This window comes from Megalopta genalis, chromosome 6 (assembly GCF_051020955.1).
Source record: "Megalopta genalis isolate 19385.01 chromosome 6, iyMegGena1_principal, whole genome shotgun sequence".
In the NCBI taxonomy this organism is placed as follows: domain Eukaryota; kingdom Metazoa; phylum Arthropoda; class Insecta; order Hymenoptera; family Halictidae; genus Megalopta; species Megalopta genalis.
In genome coordinates this window covers 18,071,253-18,085,831 of record NC_135018.1, presented here as the reverse complement: position 1 = coordinate 18,085,831, position 14,579 = coordinate 18,071,253, and the positions used below count along the sequence as shown (strand labels likewise).

Genomic DNA, 14,579 nt, shown 5'->3' with positions numbered 1-14,579 from the left:
TAATTCATTGCCGTACTTTAACACTAAACCAACCGAATGTAATGATGATGATTAGCGTGCATTGACTCGTAAGAGTGAAAAGATAGAATTCACTTGGATTCTGTAAAGTTTTAATTATGAGACTTGTTTCAATGATATAATTTATTCGATCATTTTCCACGAAGAAGTCTACAAAGTTTGTAGTATCGTAAAATAAAAAAAAATCGGTCATTTTGACCGTGGCAGGTTTAGTGTTAACGAGTCAGACTCGTGGTGGGGATTTCTAATAATTGGTACGCGAACGTTGTTCCGTTCCTTCGAGTCGAGATCAAATTCTATTCTATTGATATTTAAAACGTTCGAGTAGTCGTGAACACGCGATAAATGTGAAGTTTAGAGCAGGGATGTGAAACTCGCGGCCCGAGATGAACATTTTTGCGGCCCAGTCGATATATCCGACGCAAAGTAAAAATAAAATAGAAATGTGAATTAGAAATTTTGAAAGTAGTCTCGGCCAATCAAATTTCTCCTGAAATCGGAAAGATAGTATCAGAGAAGAGATGTCAAGTATCAGGACGTAAACAATAATTTAACTTTATGAATGTTTATTACAATGTACTAGTCAAAATAAAAATATTAGTTTCTATGAACATTGATTTTTTTTTGCGGCCCACCTAAAGTTAAGCATTGTTTATTTGGCCCAAGTTAGCTTTTGAGTTTGACACCCCTGGTTTAGAGAATTCGAGAGATTATAACGATGCCCGCGGAGGCATTTTTTGGGTACATCCGTTTGTTCGGATCCAGCTTGTAATAAAAATCGTGCCGCGTCTTGGGGAATGCGGCCCAGCTACTTTTAAAAGTCGATATACGAACTACAGTAATGTCTCTCTAACTGACGCTCGGATCGCCCACAAAAATGGACAATTTGGGAAGAGGAGACACGATTATTCGAGCCTTGTAGCTCGTTTTTTCATAGTTACGAATTATCAAAGTTATGTCAAGGTAGTAATGCAAGGCTCGACGAATCGTATCTCCTTTTCCCAAATAGTCCATTCTTGTGCGCAATCTGGGCGTCAATTAGAGAGACATTATCGGTGTTTCGACTCAACAGTTTCGATGTTAAACGATTGATTCGGTCATCGGGCCTGTTACGACATTGTTTCGGGCCCCCGTAACGAAAACTGATAGGCGGTAGGTCCCCAGCAGCACTCGAGGAAACAAGCGATCCGCCAGTTCGACGGAGCCGGCGCGGCGCGGCGCGTCGCGTCGCGGAGCGGTTCGGCGCGCAACGACGCTAGACGACGCGCGACGACGACGCGGTTCGACGTTCGTCGGTGGCCGACGCGCACAAAACAGTTTGCATTCAGCGAAACCGAAAACTACTAGAAAACGGCGAACAACGAACCCTCGTCGAGAGCCGGGAAAGGCTTGCTGACAATGCGCGCGTCGAATGTCGCCGCGGGGTGTCCACACTTGTACGGGCTGGGAGCATTCATCGCGACGTCGGATACGGGGCTCGTTCGCTCCGCGGATTTTACACGGAGAGTCGCGTGTAGTCTATTGCCTAATTACACCATAATACTGTACGCGGGAGCGGCGAAAGACCGCGAAGAGGGTGGCAGAGAGAGAGAGAGAGAGAGAGAGAGAGAGAGGGATCGCGCCGAGAGAACAGCGTCGCTTGCTCCGCCGCTCGGTACCGAGAGAAACGGTGAAACGCAGACAACAGAACTCAACGTATCGTTCAATCACATTCATCTCCAATATAGCGCGCGTATACGGGCCGCATTGTGCCACTTAAGCTGTATTATAGGGTACGCGCGTGCAATCTGCATCCTCGCACACCCGTGTATTCGCGCGCGCCGCTGATACCGACTATTAAGCGGGAAGACAACCGGCGGAGGGGTTCCTTTCGGAACCAAGGGGACGCGCCGGGACGCGTATTTAACGTCGCGAGGTTAATTTCTGAAAACCGATTAACCAGCATCCGCCGGGGATACGCGCCTCTTTCGCGCCCGCTACTAACGAGCCTGTCGCTACCTTGTCACCGCCGCGAGCCTCTTTACAATTTTGCCTCGTGCAAACGGTGTCGCGAGCTTTGTCCCTCGATTGCCTTACAAATTGAAAGCCCGAAACAAAATTGCTTTCGGGTTTTAAACCGAGGCTTTGCACCGTTCGGTACCGTCCGGCCGATCGCGACAAGGCACGACGCATCTCTTTCGATAATTGTTCTAAATACGGCGAGTCTGCGAGCTCTTCAGAAAATGCTACGCGCGTTCGTTACGTTCTCGCAGGCGCTCGAATATTGTACGATGGAAAAAACTGCCGAGGTTTTACAGTAATGTCTCTCCAATTGACGCTCAGATTGTCCACATAAATGGAGAATTCGGGAAGAGGAGATACGATTATTCCAGCCTTGCGGTTCGTTTTTATAGTCACGAATTGTCGACAACTATTGAATCGAGCTGCAAGGCTCGAATAATCGTATCTCCTCTTCCCAAATTGTCCATTTTTCTGCAGAATCTTGAGCGTCAGTTAGGGAGACACTACTGTACAACAATTCGAACGAACCAGAGGACTTGGCGCGTACCGATAACCTCCGCTGAAACTGCCTCCCCGTTTCTGTTACCAAAATCCATCGTGGATAATTCAACATTCGGTCGCTCCGTTTCTTTTTCTCCGATGGAGACGCTATTCTCGAAGAGTTTGTCTCGGCGCAACCCCATCGTCGAAAGCGTCCAGCGACGACGAACGCGCTCGAGCACCGACGAATCGAGAGATTCGTGCAAACTTCGCGACAAGTCGTTCGTGTTTTACTTAGGGCGCGAAAAGTTGGTGCCGCCTGGATGGCAGGAGGTGCCAGGGCGGCCACGTGACTACGTACCAAAAGCTGCCGTCGGCCGACGCTGCCCTCGGGATCGGCTTTGCTGATGAACCAGCACGAGGTGGAATCCCTGAACAACGTGGTACCGCCGATCACACCGCGTACTTTGTTCACAGTTTTCACGAATCGACGGGACGAGACGCCGAAGGTACTCGATCGGAGAACCAGTCACTCGCGTGTCCAAGCACTAAACTCCGGCGAACGACGCGCGACGGTCGTGAGCGAGGTCAACGACGCAGGTCAATGTCATTTACCGTAGAAACCGATTTCGCGAGCTCGATCGTTCGCGACGAATTGTTCGCGCGGGGTCGGTCGAGGCTTCGCGGGGATGCGGCCGACGAGCACACTTTCTTTCGTCACCGATGATGGAATAACTAGCGAACAGAACTAGTTTCGTCGCGGCAAATCGTGCGGTTTTGGGAACGCCGATCGGGTAATTGCTCGCAACAATTTTACGCTGCCCGGGAGATTGTTTCGAGCAACTGTAAGCCGGGGGTGGCTTGTACGATCCGCACGAGCGCAGCACACGTGCTGCTCTGCAGCGTGATTCTTCTGCTTTCTTGGCTCTCGAGAGTAGCCGTGGTAGGAGAGAAAAAGAGAGAGAGAGAGAGCGAGAAGAGAGAGAGAGAGAGAGAGAGAGAGAGAGAGAGAGAGAGAGTTGAAGCGACGAGGAGCGAGGCGAAGTTAAGGGCGAGCGAGAGGGCTAAAATCGACGAAGAGACGAAGAGACGAGGAGACGAGAGAAAAGCGGGCAAAAGCGGGCACTAGCGGGCACTCCTGGCCGTGGAAATATTATTAGGTAAAGCACACGCACGGACTGGCACGCACCGACTTGCGGACTCTCGTTGGGTCGTGCTTGCGACCCCGCGATTCGTGTTGGTACCTCGAGGTACGTCGGACCAATGGGCGGAGGGCACCGTTACCACCACCACCCTTGCGAGCCGCGGTCGGTGGGGATGCTGGCTCCGCTTCGTGACATCATCGATTCTGAATGGTGGAAATGCTCAACCGTGCGGAAGGCTCATCGGAGGGCGCGTGTTGCACTGTCGCCACGCATGCGCCGAGTCCACCAGATCCCCAACACCGGACCCGCTCGACACAGAAAAAGGGACGTGCGATAACTTCGCGCCAGATGGAGACCGACTGCTTGCGCGGTAAGGTGTCTGCTCCTAATTTTGCTCTCTTCGATTATTTCGAATTCTACTTTCATTTTCATTTCTAGTTTTATTTTTATTTTTATCTTTATTTTTATCTTCCATTCCGAACCAGCTGTCGCGAGAATAATTGACTCCCTTGGGAATCTTGCTTCGCATCAATTTTCTAGGAAAGTTTAATCATCTTTTACATTACTTGCACCAGCTTGCCTACCCACGGTGGCTCGAGGAAGTCTCCACTAAATTTCCAATTTTCGACGAGTCATCGATACTTGCATATGTATGTGTGGAAATAATTTTTAACTGGGTTTTGAAATTCGTTTCTGTTGTAATATGTTAAACAAATCGAATAGGATTTTTAGGATTTTTAGAATATGGAAAATTTCAACTTTCTAACTTCGGTTTTAGTAAGCCATTGCATTATAAAAATTTGAAATATATTCTACCAAATATGAATGTTATTTATTTCGTCTGAATCGAAAAGAAACTTTGTTTTGGCTGTTATCAAAATTCAAGAGTGAAAGTAAACGTGGTCATACATGAAGCAAATCGCTAATCACCCATCTGGTGGTTGATGCGACTTTAAACGCCGAATAAAAAGAAAAAGGAAGAAGCAAAATTAGCCTCGTTCTATCGAACAGATTATTATTATCAACGTAGCCGTGAAAGAAATTGTAGTGTAAGAGGTTAATTAAATGACTTTGATATTATTATTTGATATATTATTTGATATATTATGTGATATATTTTTTTTTATTATTATTATTTGATTATTATTATTATTATTATTATTATTATTATTTATTATTATTTGATATATTATTTGGAGGGGGAGGGGAGGAAATCTCCAGCATTTAACGCGTTAACACTCGACCGAGCCGATTAAAATGATCGGTTCCGCACATTTTGTTTCAAAATTGTTGAAATTATAAAGACTCTTTCGCAGAAAATAATTGAATAAGTATAGTTATCGTAATAAAAATGACGAATTCTCTAAATAATATTCAGTCTTGACATTCAGGCACCTCGTTTGGAAACTTGGAAACCATCTCCACAATTCATCGTTTACAAAAACAGATTTGCTGGAAAATGCTGCAATTTGAAACGTCTCCAAAAACAATCGAAAATATCGTACACCGGCGAATCTACCATAGATTTGAAGATTGTATCTGCACTTACGCAACGACTCCCAAAAACGTGACGTATAATACATTTTTCGTCGTCCATGAAATAGAAACAAGGAGCAAGTTATGCAAAGTCCTCGCGTGCCTTGTTTACTGTAAAGTACATCTTTCGCTCCAAGCTCTCGACAGATTGACTAAAATTATCGAACAGCGGAGTTTAAGGGGTCGTTATAAAGGGGAGCCTTCGATCTTCGAATCTATATTAGAATTATCGACGAAAAAAATTCTCCAACGTATTTACAGACATTTCAATTCGCAACATTGTCAGCAAAGAGCAGTTTCCCGCCTGTTATTATTATGAAAACATGTTGCATCCCTGGACTAGGACTCTCAGACTTTAATATGAACTTTAGTTTATTAGTTTAAAAAGAGTTTAAAAAGTCTAGTTATCGATTGTATTTTTATTTGCAACGACCGAATTCCTAGACCACCGTATTCCTCTCTTGCGCGCCAGACACGTTTGCAAGCCGGGCTCTAGACAAAGAGCGAAGCTGTGATACTTTGAGTAGACAGTCTCGAAGATGGCCATTTCCGAAAATTTAACGACACGCGTAAACTATAATTTCCTTCGGTCCGTTTTGTAAACGGGGAATCTTGAAAGACGGTATCGAGTCTCGCGTGGATCGGTCCTGGATCGATCGTGGATCGGTCGTGGGTGCTGCGCGCTCGAAAGCACGGGACACGGGGTGAGTCACCCTCTCTTTTTCTGTGTCGGGCCCTCGCGAGTTTGCCCGCGACGTAGGAGGGGGATAGGAATAACTGCATCAACCCCTGTTCGGTAGTGCGAACGTTTAGGCCCTCTCGCTCCCTCGCGAAGAAACAAGCTCGTTTCACACGAAATACCCCCGCGCGGACAGACCAAGAAGTCATTTTACGGAACGGAAAATTCAGCCGGCTGGCCCCGGGAGAGCGTGTTTTCGTCGAAGCACCACTTACGGCCGGTACTTTGACCCGAAAGTATGCTATTACCCGCGAAACTGTGCCATGAAAACCGTTGCCGCAATCGTTAACAAGCTAACAGCCGTCGGTTCGCTGCTCGCGCGTGAATTAGACCAAACAGAGCCAAATGGCCCGCGCGAAGGTCAAGTGTGCCGGCTTTTTTTTCCAAGTTTATTCAAGGTGTTTGCTCGCGATCGGTCACCGATAGCACGTGGCTCGAGATTTCCGTCGTCGTAGCGCAAAACTTTCGAAGCTGTTCTCTTCTGAAACGTGCCACGCTCGAACAGTCCGAGCGTCGCTGTTGTTTGCTCGAGAAGTCGGATCGGTGATTTTCGATTTTGCTTGTTAGCTGCCGGCGAAATGGAAATTTGCTAAATTCGAAATTCCGGTATACATCGTAGTCGTATAGGTAATCGCGGCGCCTGATTCCCCTACGAAGCGTTCGTAGTCCCGTTTAGGCAGCTTTCGGCCAGTTCAGGACATATTCGAGGATCCTGTAAGCTGCGAGTCACGATGTGAACCCAGCTTTAGGAGATCCACGCTGTGGAAGTAACGCGTTTCGATTTTGCGTTAGCTCAGCTACGCGTGAATCCAGCCAAGGTCAAGTCGTTCCCCGTTTCCGAGCATCCCTCCAACGCTCAGCTAAGATCGATTCTAACGAATTTCATATCTGGGGTGGATCTGCATAAAGCCAGGATAATATTTCGGTTAGCAGTGATTAGCGACGGTTTACTCGTTCACCGATTACGAGGACCGAGCATAAACAGCGGACGAAATTTCGAAATCCTCGATTAGACGTCTATTTAATAGCCACGCGGAAGACGACCGTACGTTTTTAGAAATATCTCCGGCAGCTGCTGATAATTTGCAAGAAGCCGTGGAGCAACTTTTTGTTTCGATTACGTTCATCTTTAACCCTTTGCCCTCGAGTGGTGAGTCTGAGGCACCACTAAGATTATTGTATCACGTTCTAATATCGCTTTTATATCATCGAAATTTAGATTGTAAATATTATTAAAAGCATAACTGTTCTATAAATCAGGAGACTCAATTTCGCATGCATAAAAAAGCAACTTTGTCATATAAAATGGAATTACTGCAAGCCAGAAAAATTATTTTAGATTTACTATTAAAATGGCTTCCAGTGCAAAGGGTTAAAAACTTTAAGACCAATCGCGTAATCGATATTTGTTACAAGTGAAGAAGCGACTATCAATTTGAATGTCGCGTGTCCTTACGATTTAATACTTCGAAACAATTTATTATTGTATTTCAATTACACCTCGGGGCGGGGAGGGAAGGGGGTGTCCTCCTCGAGGTTTAAAGTGCCCAAAATTTGTCTAGGTTAAATTTGTCACGCATTCCGCGTCCAAAACTCTTCGATTACGGACACAGGTAACGTACTTACGATCTAATCTCGTTTAGGGTAGGGTCTAAATAGGATAAACTTTGTCGAGGGGTGCGCTAGGAAATCTCGGATAAAACGTTAATTAGCCCCGAGCAAATGATCACGAGTCGCGCACGACGTCGCTCTATCGTTTCTTATCTCTGTCGCGTTTGCCAATAACAAACATTTCGATCTTACAGTTTGTTTGAACACGTGGAATCGTTCGCCGCGAACGGAATCGATTTTGAAAATTACACGGACTCGGCGAAACTACAGTTTCGCCTCGTTGCGAGTCGAACTACGCGCAGACTTTCGCGCCTCGAACCAATGTCCGTCGTCCCCGTAAGGCGTAAGGCGTAAGGCATAAGGCACAAGGTAACGCGTAGAGTACAGGGAGAGACACAGGGAGGACAGGTGAAAGCCAGTCTCTGCCTGGAGGGGGAAGGGGGAGAGTCGAAAGTGATCCGAAGGAGCAAAAGAGGACGTGGAAGGGTAAAACAAACAAATTAACGTCAGAGTCGCTTGTTTATTGTTGGGTGGGGAAACGGTAACCACGCCTTTGTCAAGCACGCCCTCCGAGCGTGATATTCCCCTTTTTGCCCCACTACCATCAACGCCCCTGACTCACTCTCTGCCTCTCTGCTCCCCACTATCGTTCGAACGCCACCGGTGGTGGAAATGACGTCAGTCCGCGGCAAGATGCAACAGGCTGCTACGGAGGCCGAAACCGTGGACGTTGAGCGAACGCCAGCGAGATATCCGATAATTCCATGAGTAACGATGTTTTCCCGCGAGCTCCTTAATCGACGAGCTTGATACTTTCCTACGAAAACCGCGCGAACTCCGCGGCGGTTCCGCGAATAATCCTCTCTTCCTCGATGATAAATTATCCGCACGCACCTGTCGCGCGAACCTTTCGCATCGGCATCAATTTTTCTCGCGCGTTTCAGCTAAAAAATCGTCGAACTTCGCGCGTCGAGCTTAAATTCGGAAATGCCGCAGCAAACGCGGAGCCTGTCGAACGGTGTTTAATCTTTTAGGTACGACTGAATTCTGCGCGAGGCTATTTCTCTGAACGGCAGAGTCTGATATGTACTGTACAGAGTGTCTATATATTCTGTCTGTATATTGTTAAGATACAGTTATATTGTTAACAATTATATTGTTAAGATAAGTCTGTATATTGTAAATCGATATGAAGACAAAAGAAGTGTGAAACAATGCATGTAAAGACGAGTATTTGATTCAAACGATGACCGAGTGAGATACTAGAGTAGGCCTCTATAGTGGTGCGTCGTGCCTAAAAGGTTAAATTCCGAAATGCCGCAGCAGACGCGGAGCCTATCAAACGTCGTTTAACCCTTCGCGCGCCGATTTCTTTCCCAACTAGGTGGATCGACGCTCGTTCGTCACTGATAAATTTCTACGCGAGATAACCTTGACATTTATCGCATGCCGATCTATACTTCGATGTTTAACCCTTAGCACTCCGAACGATTCTGGACGTTGGCTACCAGCTACTCAGCGCCGCTTTTCGGCAGAAACGGGCATTTACAGACCCTCGTATTATTTAATATGGTTTTGGAACTAACTAACATATTATAATGATATTGGACTTATACGAATTTGGCTGAAACCGAGAAATTTGCAAAAAATCAATATTTTATTTTTTATAATTTTGTTATCGTTTGTTTTATAATTTTGTTTTGTCGTTGTAATCGCTATCTATGCGAACTCTTTCTCTCGTCGCCTTGTTGCTTGGACGATATCGCTGTCATTGCTATCAAAACGATAGACTAACTGTAGAAGAAAACCTTCTGCAGTTAGTCTTTCTAACATATCTGTATGAACGTCTATCTGGAGCTCATCTTCGCTACTACTTGTCTCATGAGACTCATTAGTGTTTGAACGTTTTGCCATTGTTCTAATAAAAACTATGAATAAATACATAGGTTGAAAATTTCTAATTGTTATTACCAACTCACAAGATGATATTTACCAAAAAAACTTTTACCAAACAATTTATTTACCAAGAGAAGAATCACTTTTCCGATTTTCTCACTCGTTAGATCTATCTATACCGCTCGACGCTTCGAACCAGACCGAGTTCAGCTTTGAAAATCTTTTCCTCCAGATTTTATGATTATAAATCTCACTGTACAGTACGTGCTATGTTCGCATACCGATCTTTCTTCTACGAATTTGCCTTATCGCTCTTTTCAAATGGCGCCTTTGAGGTGCTCGGTCGTGAGCACGCCTCTCACGTTCTCGTCAAAACCCGCTGACATTTCTTGTATATATCTTAGTAATTTTACTATATTTTGATTCGATTTCTTGCGCCATTTCAAGAGAAAACTTCAGGGAAACATGCGTGTCTCAAAAAGTTTCGCTAAAATAACTCAATTCCTCGTAATCACTACTAAACTTTAATGTCCCACGAGAGGGGACATCCGAGTGATATGCTAGAATTACGATGTCCCACGAGAGGGGACAGCGGAGTGCAAAGGGTTAAATATTGATGTCAGAAGGGTAGAATTTGATTTCGGTTCGAAAGATCAGAACAACGTCCGTATTTAGCAGAAATCCGCGTTCCAAACCTTCGCAACGAATCTGGCACGGTATTACAGGGTAACGAGTCGTTCGGAACGGTCCGGTTCTTTCGTTTGAACATCCGATCGATCTTGATCGATTTTCTCCGCTTGTCCGGAGGTTCGAGAGGCGTTCGAATCGAGCAGACCCGAGTAACCCCGATAATTTGTCAGCGGACGGAATTCTGCGGGGAACGAGAAAAGGAAAAAATTAGGGGCAACCGCGACGCTGGGGCTGCGGGGGCGACTCGAGGGGTGCAGGTGAGCCAGGAGTCGGACGTTCAGCGAGGAAGCCGACACGGATTGTAAATTATACCGGGCAGATAGAGAGAAATTCATGCTCTGATGACGCAGCGTTAACCACTCTCCGGTCATGCGATGATCAAAGGTAACAGTAATGGCCCGTGAGAGGATATCCGCTTGTATTTCGCCTAATATACTGCCGGCTAAATGCTGACGCGATTTCGAGAGCTCGAGCAGAAGATGCGGAGAGAGAGAGAGAGAGAGAGAGAGAGAGAGAGAGAGAGAGAGAAAGGGAGGGAGAGAGAGAGAGAGAAAGGGAGGGAGAGAGAGAGAGAGAAAGAGTGAAAGGATGATAGAATGGGTGAGGAAGGGGGAACGTAGGTGTGCGAAGACAGAATCGAACGAAGGTAGGCAAAGGGGCCGAGAGAAACGAGAAGCTGGAAGCCAACGGAAAAATTAGCTTTTCAGCGAGGAACGGATAGATTTCGTCGAGGAAAATGGCGGCGGGGATCGTAAATTGTTGAAGTAACGCGTGTACCTAACGTGCGCGCATGGTCGAGCAAGAGATCCCGTTCACCGCGGCTTTCAAAAATTTCACACGTTACCGATCTTCCGCTATGTTCGAGCTGTGCCGCTCGATCTATCATTTCGGCAGTTCGGAATCCGCGAAAATTATCCGACAAACGCGCCTTCTCGTCTGTCTCTGCGAACGTTTCCCGACGACGGGCGTCGGTCCGCGATCCTCCGAACGCAAACTTTATCGGCGCAAGATTAACCTTTTAGGCACTATAGTGACTTCGCTATAGTGGCTTCCGCGGATGTCATCTCTCTGAACAACGCGCCACTATAGTGGTTTTCGCGGATGTCATCTCTCTGAACGACGCACCACTATAGTGGCTTGCTCTAGTAGTTCACTCGGTCATCGTTCGAATCAAATAATCGTCTTCATATGCATTGTTTCACACTTCTTTTGTCTTCACATCGATTTACAATATACAGACTTATCTTAACAATATAACTGTTAACACATTAAAGTCGGGGGATCTTGACGAAAGTATGCTAGGTAACGCGGCGACCGCCCCGCCTCGTTTTTCGTCCTAGAGCGGGCGATATTTGGTGTAATCGTAAAAAAATGTAGACTTAAAAAAGTTTATTTAAACTCTTAAAACTAAAAGAAATATTAAAAAAGAACTAAACACTAATTACGAGATAAATCGAGATAAATCGTATAAGTCGAGATAAATCGTAGTACTACGACTCCCGCCTTTAATGTGTCAACAATATAACTGTATCTTAACAATATACAGACAGAATATACAGACTCTCTGTACAGTACATATCAGACTCTGCCGTCCAGAGAAATAGTCTCGCGCAGAATTCAGCCGTAGCTAAAAGGTTAACGGAGCCTTTGCTTTTGTCTCCTGGAAAACCGGCGTTTCGCGGATTCGCCGACAAAGAATCGCTCCAACGATCGATCGGTCTTCGTAAAGAACCGGTCCCTATATTATAAACCGAAAGCTTCCCCCCGTAGGTTTTACGATATTCGTTTCTTCCCCGTCACCAGAATCCATTCTAGTCTTAATACACTAAACGCGAGCGTTCCAGGACAAAATTTCGCCCAGCTCGCGCGCGCGCGCGGCTCCACACGAGCAAAGGACTTTAATAAAGCATCAGCAGTCGACGGTACATCGTGTACCCTGAGCCCCGGGGTGTCGAACATAATGGGGTGTTCGTGTTCCGTATCGTTATAATGGTGTTTCTCTCTCTCCTCCCTGACAATAGGTCGACCAGGTCAAGTGTGCGTATACTAATCATGTTCCTGGTCAGGACGGAGGTCCGAGAATGTACCGAGGAAATGCGAACTATGCGCGATACACAATGCCCCTCTCACACTTTCGACCAGATGCCACGGATATTCTGTCCGCTGCGCCCCTAGCTGGACGCTGAATTCGGGACGCCGCGCGCCGGATCCTGTATGTTGTAGCTGCGATCGTGATTTTCGGCGCGGCGCGGCGAACGATCCAAATTAACCTTTTACAGCTCTGTGTAATTTTCAAGTTACGCGCACCGATTTATCGTTGCGTTTTTGATCTTTTTTTAACGCAACTTCGCTCCTACCTAGAATTTTCGGATCTCGATAAATCAAAATAAATTCGCTTTCGTTGGAAATTAGAAATTTGTTCGACATATCGTTGGTTTAGTTTAGGTCCAGAGATTGATATTCGGTAGTTCTACATATTTATTTCGAAAACGTATAAACAATTCGGCTTACAGAGGATTAAAATTGAAACCGAGACAAATACATGATATTCACACTTTTCGATTAGCAATTGAGCCGTTCATTTTGAAAGTGGCACAAGTCACTTTACCGTAATGAAAAGTGGTGATTTTTTAATGTTTATACGAAATTATTTATTCTGAGAAAAATATCAGTATCCCGAGATAACAAATACAAGTAAATCTTCTCGGAAGTTAGCATCCATATTTTGAAACGTGTTAAAACACAAACCCTTAAATATATCGACTTAAAAACAAACTGACTTATGCTACTTTCAAAATAAACTGCTCAATTTGTAGGATATTGAAGATTGTACACCTCCACCCCCTCCAAAAGTATTAGGACGCTTGCTTATTTAATATAAATCGTAATGTTTCGTTCAGCTTAGGTCCAAACTTCGAAAATCATTTTTTCCATAACACATCCGAGTCAACCGAATTTTATTAGAATCTGTAGGATATTGAAGAATGTACACCTCCACCCCCTCCAAAAGTATTAGGACGCTTGCTTATTTAATATAAATCGTAATGTTTCGTTCAGCTTAGATCCAAACTTCGAAAATCATTTTTTCCATAACACATCCGAGTCAACCGAATTTTATTAGAATCTGTAGGATATTGAAGAATGTACACCCCCGCCCCCTCCAAAAGTGTTAGGACGCTTGCTTATTTAATATAAATCGTAATGTTTCGTTCAGCTTAGGTAACGTCTGCGAGTCTTATGGCATCGTATCGACGACAGTACATATTAAGTTACAAGCGTTTGTCGCTTATGCAATTAGCTGCAATTAGTACGACACGCGTCGACTCCTAATATGTTTTCTTAATACGTGGAACGTACTAAGAATACGGAAATTAGTCGAAGAAGTAATTAAAGAACGCGATGGATATATCGACGAATATTTTATATGATTGACGTTATTTTTATTACGACGTAAAATATATCGATGTACTTGTTACAGTTTAATATAATTAATTTCGAAACGAACTTAGAAAATTACAACAATTTCGTATCGGATTTTCATATTTACCTAATTTTCCGTAAGCGTTCGAATACTTTTGGAGAGGGATGTATTATAATTGATTCAATTATTTCGACTTTAATGGTAGAGGGAACACGGATTGGGAAGTCGTGCTAGTCGATTAGCTTGTAAATAAGTCTGACCATTGCTGTTTCGCACAAAAGCTACTCGAGCAGGAAACATCGTAAGAGGCAAGAAGCCAAAGCGTCGTCTACCTGCGGCCTAGAAGCTAACAGCTCTCTTTCCAAGCAACGTCTCCGCATTCTTCGTACGAAATCCGAGAAACGTTGGCCAAGCTTTCCCACATAAACCGATGGGGAAAAGGGAGCGAGAGGGTGGAGATCCGTAGGCGAACCGATACAATGAAGAGTTTCGACCACTGTTGCGGGATCCGCGTCGAGAGCAAGAAGCGTCTGTCAACAGGGGACGAAGATAGAATGGGGAGCGACGACGAGGCGAATCGTCGCGCGGGATTGCGTAGGATTAAACGTCGAGTAGCTAAGGGGTAGCAAACCACCGACACATCGGTGGCGGCTCGCGCGTTCGTTTCTTTTCGGCCACACCTGTGCGCGACGAGCCTTAAGCCTGCGATGAATGAACACTCGTGCTCGTTCGTTCATGATCGAGTGGGATATTCGGTGAATCCTCTCTGGCATAGGCGTATCTCCTGTTCTCTGTGCTCGATAACGAATCGGATCAGCCTGTCCCAACTTTGCTCGAACCATTTCGAACGCCGAAATTTCCAAGTACGATGCGCGAGCAATTTTAACCCTTAGCGAATTTCAACCCGAAGGCTCCGCTACGGAGACATTTGTCATTTATTCCGTAACTCCGATTTTTTGTTATTTTCGTAAACTTTGAAGTGTGCAGAACGCTACGCCAAGACGATCTTTCGAAATTCGAATGTTCAGCGACTAAAGGTAAA

The 14,579-nt window shown here is 45.3% G+C and overlaps 1 protein-coding gene across 3 annotated transcripts in view; it reads right to left on the bottom strand.

Moving 5' to 3' along the window:
* Positions 1-3,768, bottom strand: part of LOC117227230 (paired box protein Pax-6) — a 128,127-nt gene extending 124,359 nt beyond the window's left edge. Inside the window, exon 1 of one of the 3 annotated variants that reach the window (XM_076522894.1) lies at positions 2,861-3,768. The gene's annotated coding sequence lies outside the window, so the exon portion shown is untranslated. The remainder of the gene's footprint in view (positions 1-2,860) is intronic. The other 2 variants (XM_076522896.1, XM_033482310.2) reach the window with 2 other exon arrangements.
* Between the last annotated feature and the right edge of the window lie 10,811 nt (positions 3,769-14,579).